The 10,855-nt window shown below is 36.0% G+C and overlaps 1 long non-coding RNA gene across 3 annotated transcripts in view; it reads right to left on the bottom strand.

The window, feature by feature from the left end:
- LOC139827298 (uncharacterized) overlaps window positions 1–6,120 on the bottom strand; it is a 41,714-nt gene extending 35,594 nt beyond the window's left edge. Inside the window, exon 1 of one of the 3 annotated variants that reach the window (XR_011737783.1) lies at window positions 5,518–6,120. This is a non-coding gene — a long non-coding RNA (uncharacterized lncRNA). The remainder of the gene's footprint in view (window positions 1–5,517) is intronic. The other 2 variants (XR_011737782.1, XR_011737784.1) reach the window with 2 other exon arrangements.
- Between the last annotated feature and the right edge of the window lie 4,735 nt (window positions 6,121–10,855).

Here is a 10,855-nt window from a genome sequence, read left to right on the forward strand (position 1 = left end):
TCTGTCAGGACTGTTGCATTCAGCAAAAGGGGTATGTAATCCGCTTGGAGATGAGCTGGTCCTACAGAAGTCCAGAGACATAGGACACTACCACGTCATCTCTTTACGTATGCAAGGCAGCAGAATGCCAGACCATCACAGCACATACCACATTGAAGCAGGACTCTGAAACTGAAATGGAATTAAGCCTCATCCTTTCATTAGGCTGATTAAAACTGTCTACATTACAGAAATAGTCCTGTGCTTCTGTACTTGACTCAAGCTGAAGAAAGAAATATTACAAATATACACAATATTTTTGGACTAGTTAGTAATGCCGTACTCTCCATGAATGTTCTATCTTATAATATGCCCAGCTACGTTTCAGTAATAGAGTTTTGAGGAAATTGAATCAGGGCTTGGGACTTTATTAATTTATCCATGTGAAGCTTCATTCTTATTTATAAACATAAGTAAGCAATATAAGCAGCTGAAAAGACAACAGATTATTCTCTTAGATTTTAACTGGGAAATAAGACATGAGCAGCATGACAGAAACAGAATAAACCTGACATTTTCTGAGAGTAAACATGAACACTGCCTTTGGTTTGTTTTATGTTTGTTTGTTTGGTTGTTTTTTGAATTGTATCTGTCTTAATATATAGATGTGGTATGGAACCTAGGAAGCAATCATCCCATTCATTCACTAACAAGTAGGCAATTTACCAACTTTGTCACCAGTTAGAAAGAAATTATTTGTGATCTTTATATTTCTTTGATGAGGTCAGTTCATCTAACATTGTTGAACTGACTGTATTTAAAGGAGGAAAACAAGTGCCTAGACTGACTATCACTAGAGGCTTTTTATGTATCTGAACTAAAATTATTCTAAATTTAGTGAGAATTTGGTATACTGTGTCAGAGCTTAGAATGAAGAGATCTGAGCAGCCTGTGCAAGATTTTTTTTCCATTATGTATATAATTATTTACAAGAAGAATGTTTGATAACTTGATCTACTCTAGGAGAATGTTTTTTCTGCTCCTGCTCTTACTTCGTGAGACTAACAGCCTTCAGAGCTGAATATGTTGCTCCACTAGATTGCACTCTTGCACATCAAGATCTAGAGTTAAATAATTTCACAGATTCCAATGGATGTCACTCACAATGGTACAGAGAATGCTGTTCTTTCTTCTACATTAACACGTCTTTCAGGATCTTTATATAAACAAGCATGTTACCGTCAGCTGGGTCTGCTACTCATCTGGTAATTCTAGTCTCCTAATTCCTCCCAATTTAAAGCCACAGCAATGATCAGCTGAGGTTGGCCACATCTAGGGGCTATGGTGGTTAGATGTCTGTTCACTCCAGCTTGGGAAATACTAAAACACTTGACAATCAACTCACATGTCCTGTACTAAGTATTAAGAGATGATCTGCTGACAGCTTGATACCTGACAAAAGAGTGGGAACAGGTGTTAATTCAGTTAACTATTTAGGGTTAATAATCCACTTCTACAGTGTCTTCTGCAAGACCTGGTTTTACAAGCTGGAGAAGAGTCTTAAACTTCTTTTGCTTTAATGAGGTTTAGACCCATCAGGTGCCATTCTGTGACAGCTTTGTACCCTACACAATACAATCTACAGGGTTAATCTTTATTTATTTGGTTTGGAAAAGGCATAAGAAGTATCACAGCATCTTAAAAGAATTTCTGTATCTTATATAAGCATGGCAACTTAATGAAGTGTATACAACCGTGTTTGTGGATTCCTCAGTGTATGAAGTACAGCTGTAATATCCAGTATGATCTGACCCAGAATTTAGCTTCACTGAGATTCACATACAAATATTTACCCATGTGATATTTAAGGTAAGGACAGAGGCATAGTAAAATAGTGTTCCAGGTCACAGGCAAAAAAATGAAGGAAATGAAGAAACCTAAAACCTTTTTTATCAGCCACAGCCCCTGTGAATCTATCTACAAGTTTTCAGATTTCTGTTTAGGTGAACTGAGAATTGTAAGACCATGGGAGGTTTTTTGGGCAACCACATGCAAGGTTATGGAAAAAAAGGAATAGTATAAATAGACTCGCTGAGTTTCTCTTGACTCTCTTGGATTCAGGTCTTGAAATAATGATAGACTGTTGACACAGACATTTGGGCATCGATTCATAAACTTCATTTATTCTGGAACATCACATTTCTAGTCTTCTGGTCACATGTGCTGACAATGGCTAATGGTCAATACTAGTGGAAAATACTGGCAAAAATGTCCCACAAAGAAACAAATAAAACTAAAGAAATTGAATAGGGAAGTTATATGAAAATCAGGTAAGAAGTCATAGATAGAATCTAAAAATGATTTATGAAAATTATGTTATTGAAGAGCTAGAAATGAGGAGGAAATTTTTTACAATGAGGATGGTGAAACACTCAGGTTGCCCAGAGAGGTGGTCGATGTCACATCTCCGGAAACACTCAAGGCCAGGCTGGATGGGGCCCTGAGCAACCTGATGTAGTTGAAGTTGCAAGGGAGGTTGGACTGGATGACCTCTGAAGGTCCCTTCCGAACCAAACTCTTCTATGATTCAATGAACATGTCCTGAAGCTGTAAATAGCTTTAAGAACTGAAGTCCTATTGTTCGAGTTTCTAAGTTTCCTACGTGCTTTAGCTATTCTCCCATCCAATAAATTATTTACAACTTTAGCTTTATTCCAGTTAAATGCATCTCCCAAGTAGATGTATAAATTAACTAATGCTAGTGTCATTTGAAGCTGATCTTAAAGGCTTGAGCTTTAAATTTTAAAATAAGATAATTGATGAATAGCAGTAGAGGTTTTTATTGCTAAGCTATTATCTATAATCTTTGCTGAAAAAAATCACACTAATCTGGTCAACACTGGATGATTCTAAGGGTAAATACTAAAGCAAGATTTTTTAAATGCAACAATTGTTTATGCAGTGTGGTCTGATTGCTTGTAAGACTAGTCCTACTGCATAATAGCAGAGGGAAGAAATGTTTTGTGAAAGACAAATCCACCATAAATCATTCCTCCTGGCCATCTACCAGGTCTGCATGCAACCAGCAAAAAGTGTATATTTAATCAAGCATTGAAATTGAGACCTCAAACCACGTCACAAGTGGAATGTATCTGTTCAGTAAATCTGTTTTAGCTGTTTAATTTTTAAATATTGGATTTACTTTGTTTTTATTGTAAAGTGTAGGGTCTGAAGTTCTAGCTATTAGCTATAAATTGGTCAGCACATGAAGACATACATAAGAAAAATGAATGTTCAACCTCAGACTGATAGTTATGAGTTAAGGTGGGAAAACTGAATTCGTATAGTCCATTAACAATCCTACTCGGTTTTAACCATGATGTCAGTTCTGTACTAAGTCACTTGTCACTTTGTTAAGGCTGCAGTAAGAATCCAGCTATGGTTTCCATATCCTGACAGCAGCATGGCAATGAAAACACCTTTTTGGTTGAAAAGGCCTGTATTTGCTTTTTTGCTATAGAGTTCATATTGGCAAGAAAGTGTTGAAAATAGAGCAGGAGGGTAGGTGGGTAGCAAGTGAGAGAGGGCACAAAGGAAAGAAACCTCTCAGAGAATTTGCAAGAAGTAGAAAAATATATTCAAATATATTCAAGGTAGCAGTGGCTAAATGTCTACAGCCCAGATGACAGGACTGCAAGTGGTTCCCTTGGAAACATCCTTCTATTCCGACAAGCAGAAGAATGTAACTGGCTTTTAGGTCATGCAGACCATCTTTCCACTAATGCAGAATATAGCTGAAAAACACAAAATAATATCAGTTAAAAATTAAAAAAAAAGATAATAAATCCCCACCTTAAATCCCAAAGTCCTTTGCCATAGGATGCAGGTTTATTTATTCCCCATTACTTTATTCTGTATGTCACATAAAATTAGAACATGAGGGCCGTTTTGAGTTAGGGCCTTTTATCTCATTTGGATATGTGGGAGTTCAGATTAATACAGACTGAGAAGCTCTTTCTGTTGCTCCGATCTGCAGGTTGTGGGTTGTACCAAATATGTTGTTTTTTCTAGCTATGAGATACATAGTTTAAATAGTTATAATAGAGAAATCTAAAACGTATCTCAGATGACGTGTTTCTGAATTTACTCCTATATTTACGTACGCATCTACTAAAAAAAAAAAAAAAAAAAAAAAAGTTATAACATTTTCCATAGAAAATTACAAGCTGAGAAAGCAGAAAAATCCTTGCATTTGCTGCGGCAAGGTATGCTTTGAGAAATCATTCAGCTGTCTCTTCAGGGCTCTATAAATGCACCTCAGTTTTGACAGAAGTGTTACTCTATGAACAGGATATTTATTGAAAAATTGATCATATCTTGATTAGTCCAAAATTATCAATAATCAGCTATTTTTCATAGATAAAATATACTTTTTTTTTTGTGAGTAGTCACTGTTGTTGATTTAGTTTTATTGTTTCTGAGATAAAACATTTATGGTTGTTAGACTGGATTTATAGTCACTGAGAAAACTGCAGAAAAAGACATTTCCTTCCTTATATAGGATCCATCCTCTGAACCCAGCATACAGCGGGGGGGAAAAAGATTTGAATCTCTGATATCCCAGAAGCATAGGGTAGGTTTCTGTAGATGGGACGAGGTACTTGAGGAATAGGCTGAATTAGCCACTATGGAATTCTTTGTGGATGTGGCTGGGCAACTGCTGCAGGTACCTGAACTAGGTCAGGCACCTTCCATTGGCTGAAATCTTATTCTTCACTTCCTGTTGTGAATACTCTTTTTGAGTATTTTTGCCCCATTGTAGCTATGTATACTGAAGGAGGACTGTTTTCCACTCTATTAACATGACTTTGCTGAATTTACACAGTACTTATTTATATCTGTCTTCCTAGTAAATCTTCTCATCTTTGAATTATTATTAAATCAGACCTCACTTCTGATAGAAGACTCTTATGCTACCTTTACTGTATGCATTCATAAGCAGGTGGTTTACTGAGAAAAGAAAACACCTGTGTTTTCTTCAGAGTGCTATGGCTTTGATTTTTTCTTGCCTGAGTACAATGACTTGAGCGATTATTTATCTCAGCTCAGCAAAGCTCTTGGTACAAAATATATCCAGGGCATATTGCAAAGAGAGGGAAAATTTGAATTGTAGCGTCTCTTTCACCAGATTCTTACCCCCTTCAACACTTGATAACCAGTGCATTTCAGATCTGATTTTTTTTTTTTTTTTTTTTAAGACCAGTAAATAGTGTATTTCTTATAAAACATAACAGAAATAAAAGCAGGGATAGAATGGGCAGTGTCTTTCACGGAGACCACATTTTCATTGTTTTGTGAGTCTTTATACAGAAAAAGATTCATCAAAAGCTAAACATGTTTTTGAGTTGAACAACATGGTTAATACAAGATACTTTCTACACTTCTTCAGGAAAATAACAGTTTCATTCATGTTTCAAAAAAATGTGAATACACTGAAGAAGCAGCTCAAAAAATGATGAATAAAGGTAAATACCATACCTGGAAGAGAGAAGGTCACCTGCAGCTGTCCCAGGGTTGAGTGGAGAGCTGAAGCAGAGGATTTATGCTTAAGTCCCTCTTGCCATATTCCTATGGTGTGAAGTGTATGGTAGCCACAATGACCTAAAATTTCCTGGCCCATCTTCTCTGCAGCTGCTTGTTCCCAGTCTTCATCTCACTTTGCAGCCTGCTCAGAAGCCTTACGGCAACTGTTCGTGGCACCACTTTGTAGACTGCATAAATGATCTGATTTGAGGTTGGTTTTTGAGGGACAGAGTACAGGGAGGGGGAGGAAGGAAAAGTAATCAAGGAGAGGAATTCTTAAATGTAGCCTTCGTATAAAATTGAACTGACACAAAAGCAGCATTCTGCAAATATGTGACAATTTAAAAATGGAGAATCACTGGCTGATGAAGTTGCAAGATTGCAAAGCTGCATAATGCCCATGGTCTAGAAAGGTTTTTCCAGTACTAGCAAGAAGAAAGGTCAAATGTGGTGCCATTTAAGGTTGAGATGGCTTCACAGTGAAAAAGAGAAGATTTTAATACTGCGCCAGTAAAAAGAGAATAGGTTTTCTTTTCTCAGACTGTGGCTCACTATAAGCATTTGTAGATTCTTGCTGGGTGAAATCTTAAATTCCATCTAAATGAAACATTCATCTACTTGACAGTTTGTGGTGAATAGCAGCTTCTGTTTTCTGTCAGTATGAATTATGCATGTTTGGAAAAAAGCTTCCAAATTTCAATTAGTGAATCTTAATTTTCTTTCTTAGACCAGATGGACTTTGTTAACAAAAGGATTGTATCTATATCTAATGGAACCTCAAATTGTTTTAATCAATTTCAATTGAGATAAATATTTGAAGCATTAAACCTGTCTCCACTATTTTTTTAACAAAGTCAATTCTGGATATCAACAGCATACTTTTTTATCCAATTAGAAAGCAGAATCCCCCTACACTAATTAGCAAGCACATAAAAGAATCTACATGTTGCTTAAGCAGCAGAGAGGCAAGGAAGTTTAATTAAGTTGTAACAGGCAATTTGTAACTAATTATATTTGGTGTTAGATGGTGCTGGTTTACTGGCACAGAGTGGGGAAAATTCTTGTACAGCTTATTGCAAGTCCCAAAATAGATAAAATATTTTTCTTATAGTAATGGTATGAGTTTTAGAACTGAATATATTACAGCCTTTGTTAATGTCTTTGAAACACTCCAGTACTGTACATATTGGGGACTCTAGGCACCAAATCCCATTGTATTCAACAGGAGTCCTATATTTTTTTTCTCAGACTTGGCATTTTTAATTACACAGTTCAGTTACTCCAGCTTGTTCAGTAAATTTAGCATGTCCATGTACCTCAATAACTCCAGCAGTTCTTCCTCTTGCTTGTGAAATGCCATTTAGCAAATGTATATGAAGTTGACTAATTTAGCATGCATACCTAATTTGTTAAAATTTTGTGAAATCATATAATTTTAATTTGTTTTGTTTTCCAGAATTCATTCAGAAGATATGTGGTAAGTTTTTGCAGGTACTTCAGTATCTAGAATTGAGAAATATTTATATGACTTTGATATACACTTTTAACTTATAGCTTGACAGTAGTTCTTAGACTTACACATTAACTCTTAAAATGAGTTTTTACTGTGAATTTTTAAATTTAGACATTGAAATTATTCACTTGTTTTCCAGGAATATATTTTGTTGTTATGAGCATGTATGAAGATGAATGTTTTCATGACAATATTTGCATGAATATGTATAAAGGAAGAGATAATCATTTACTGCATTATTTTGAGAAGACTGCACAGAGTTTAGTGTTGGCTCAAAGAGGTGCACTAATTCTCATGTTCGCTAGTGGCCTGAGCAAAATGAGTCTGTGAATTCAATACAACTCCATGAGTTTCCATTACGTAGATAAGTCTGTGAAGGACATGAATGTCAAATCAGAGAAATTAAGCCTTCCCATGGAGGCAGTCACAGCCCCAAGCCTGGCAGTGTTCAAGAAGTGACTAGACAATGTCCTCAGACACATGGTGTGAATTTTGGGATCGTCATATGCAAGGACAGGAGTTGGACCCAATGATCTTTGTGGGCCCTTTCCAAATCAGGACATTCTATGACTCTATCAATAATAATTATTACAGACATATCTTCTAAAAGTAGCCACTCAGGAAAATCTTTCAGATTTATCGGCAGTCGCTTAAATTCTAACTGGCTTATCCAGTGTCTATAAACTACATGTACGAGAATAAAAGGATTCATTCACAGCTAGTTCCTTCAGCCCCACTAAAAGAGTATGCAGCAGCAGAAGAGGGTTGTTTGTATTGCCAAACCTAAAGACTTTCAGGTTTCCTGTACAGAGCGAAAGTTAGTTTTAGAGGTGATTCAAAGAACTGAAGTAGGAATCCTAATTGCTGCATAATACAGGTGTTCTGAATAAACCCTTGAAAATATCCACCTTTCTTCACAGTGTATGCAGAGCTTAATCGCTCGGGTCAGGTTCCTAAAGCTAAAGGGTGTGATTTCTTCCACCTATTCCTAATAACTACACACTGTGGCAAATACTTCAGTGAACAGGTGACAGGCAGAAAGCTTTCTCTGACAGCACAGCAGATGTTAGATCATTATTTCTCATCAGGAGTATGGTAAAACCAGAACAAATTGCTTTTCTGTAAAATTTGTAGGTCTTCTTTATAATATGTGTCTTATATATTCACATACAGAATATATAACACTACACACAACCATCAAAAATTGCATTTTACCTCTCAGTCTTTCAGGGCTATATGGATCAGTTTGGTTTCTTAATGCATTTATGTCCCAGACTAGTATGATATTTTTGTATATGGTGAAAAAAAAAACCTCTAATCCTTTTTGAGGACTAATAACATCTGTTACGGTTTAGGATTATATGGAAAGACAGTAATGGATGCCTAGCATGAATTCCAGTTATAGTATCAGTTTGTGTAAACAGAAATGTGACAAAAAAAAGAGTAACACTAGCAGCAACACATCTATTTAAAGCGCTAATGCAAACTGCAAGTACTTTAGGACAGTAATTTAGGCTATTTTTCAACATTTCCTGTTTGACACATAACCATATAAGATATGTCAAAAGCTTGATTCAGTTGAGATGATGTGTACCAGCTCTTGCTTTAGGGAGAACAAAGCCATAAGGCACAATCTTTCAAGGTCTGGGGGACAGTGAAAAGCTCAGTATGAGTTGTTAATTGTGATACATTGCTTCTCTCCCTAGAAACATGCTCTGAATGTCTTACATCATTAACCGCTCTTTTATTTTCTCATCATACATCACCTCAGAAATAAAAAGTGATCCAAAGTCACAGCTGAAGAATACTTCTCATATTGAACTGGAATATCAAAAGGCAAGCAACTCCCGTGTCTGCTGTTATAACAGGAACAATTACAAGTTGCATAGCCATAACAGGTACAACCCAGTCAAAAATACGTGAATAATGTGAGTGGTCAGGCACTTACTAAGTAGCTTATTAGGTTTGCTGGTTTAGGCAAAGCTTTGTGAAAATATGGATGTACTGCTTCCACGCTTCTCAAAGGTATGCATGGGAATATAGAAATTTGTAGAACACTAGTTCTAGTTCTTTGCTCATTCGCACCTTGCTGCATCTGTCTGTGCAACAGAAAATGGTTTGTGCAGAAATGCTTCTAATCCTGCTTTTATCCCCTCTGTAAATTACAATGTTTTGTGTGATCTGTTCTCTTCCAATAAAAATCTGAGGGGTTTAGCATTTGAGTCTCCAAGCCAAAGTGTGTCAATGGTGATAGGCACTATCTATCTTTGACTTTCCTTTTTTTCTTCTTCTTGCTTATTATTATTGCTATTATGAAATATTATATTTATATTTATATTTATATTTATATTTATATTTATATTTATATTTATATTTATATTTATATTTATATTTATATTTATTTATATTTATATTTATTTAACGAGTGGTAGGTTTGTGTTTGTGAAGGAAGTCAGTAAGCAGAAGGTGCTTTTACTGAACAAGTACAGTAGATTAAAGTGGTTGGTGATATGAAGAAACCTTCTATTTCTACCCAGTATGAAGTCAGGCCATGTCTATAAACCTACCTATTCAGAGTACTTCTATGCAAATACATACACACAATGTAACAAAAATTCCAATTTCTTAGTAATTTTAAATATTGGTTATCTATAATAGCAGTGGCAAGCTTTCTAGATCAGCACCTCACCTGTGTCTGAGGTCTATTCACCACAACATTCCTCCTCCTATTTACAGAAAGGGTAGAGATAGGACCTCCCATGTGTGTGCACCATGAAGATCATTTGTGCAACAGGTGTCTGGACTACCTGTGCAAATCAAGGGCACTGCACGTACCTAATAAACTTTCTACATCCTCAGACCATCTTACAGAATACAAAAGGCATGGCACATCTGAAGTGCAGCTTGCTCTTAAAGGCCCTCTGGAAATTAAGGCAATCAGGGAACTGTAATCAGGCCATCAGCTTCAGTATAACAACAAAGAGATAGTAAAGAAGAATAAAGGCAATGAAAGTTGTGGAATTTACAGTCTTTGTAATATCTGTACACTTCATAGTCTGCGAGAAAAAAACTTAACAAATTAAATTTGTCTGCAACTGAAGAACAAACCTCTCCTTTCTCAGCTACTTGTTTTACTCTTGTGTACTAATCACTGCAGCAATATTTTCCCTGCAACATCATGCTCTCTCATGCTTCAGCGTAATACACTATGTATTGATGAGAAATTCATAGTCCTTGTTGGGACAGGTGATGAACCTTCATCTCACCAGTTCTTAGTCCCATGGTACTAATCTATTTTTTATTGAAAGTCATTAAAGGTAAATATTCAATCTGTAAGTCATTTTAACCCTGATCTTCTGAAAGTTTTATCTCTTCTTCACTGAACTATAATCACTGAAGAACTGTCCACATTTGTGAATACAAGCGGACTAAACCTCTGTAAAGCTTTGTTTCGTACAAACGAGTTCTCCCTGTAGAGCAGCTCAGTTCAAACTCACTATTAGATTGAATCCGCTGGATTAGACACTTTAAGAGGGGCCAAATTACTTACGTACCATAGGGAAAACCTGAAACAGTGGTAGCAGCAATGGAAACACTGCACTAAACTGACTATTCTCACTGTGTTGGGCAATAAGTATTTTTTAAAATGTCTCAGTATTTACTCAGAACTAGTGAATGCTAGAATAAACAAGCATACAAACCAAAAGCAACAGTGTTTTAAGTCAGTTAGTGTCTTTTTTATGACAATGATTTTAAGTAGGACTTTATAACAGATAAATG

Source organism: Patagioenas fasciata, chromosome 2 (assembly GCF_037038585.1).
Source record: "Patagioenas fasciata isolate bPatFas1 chromosome 2, bPatFas1.hap1, whole genome shotgun sequence".
Lineage (NCBI taxonomy): Eukaryota > Metazoa > Chordata > Aves > Columbiformes > Columbidae > Patagioenas > Patagioenas fasciata.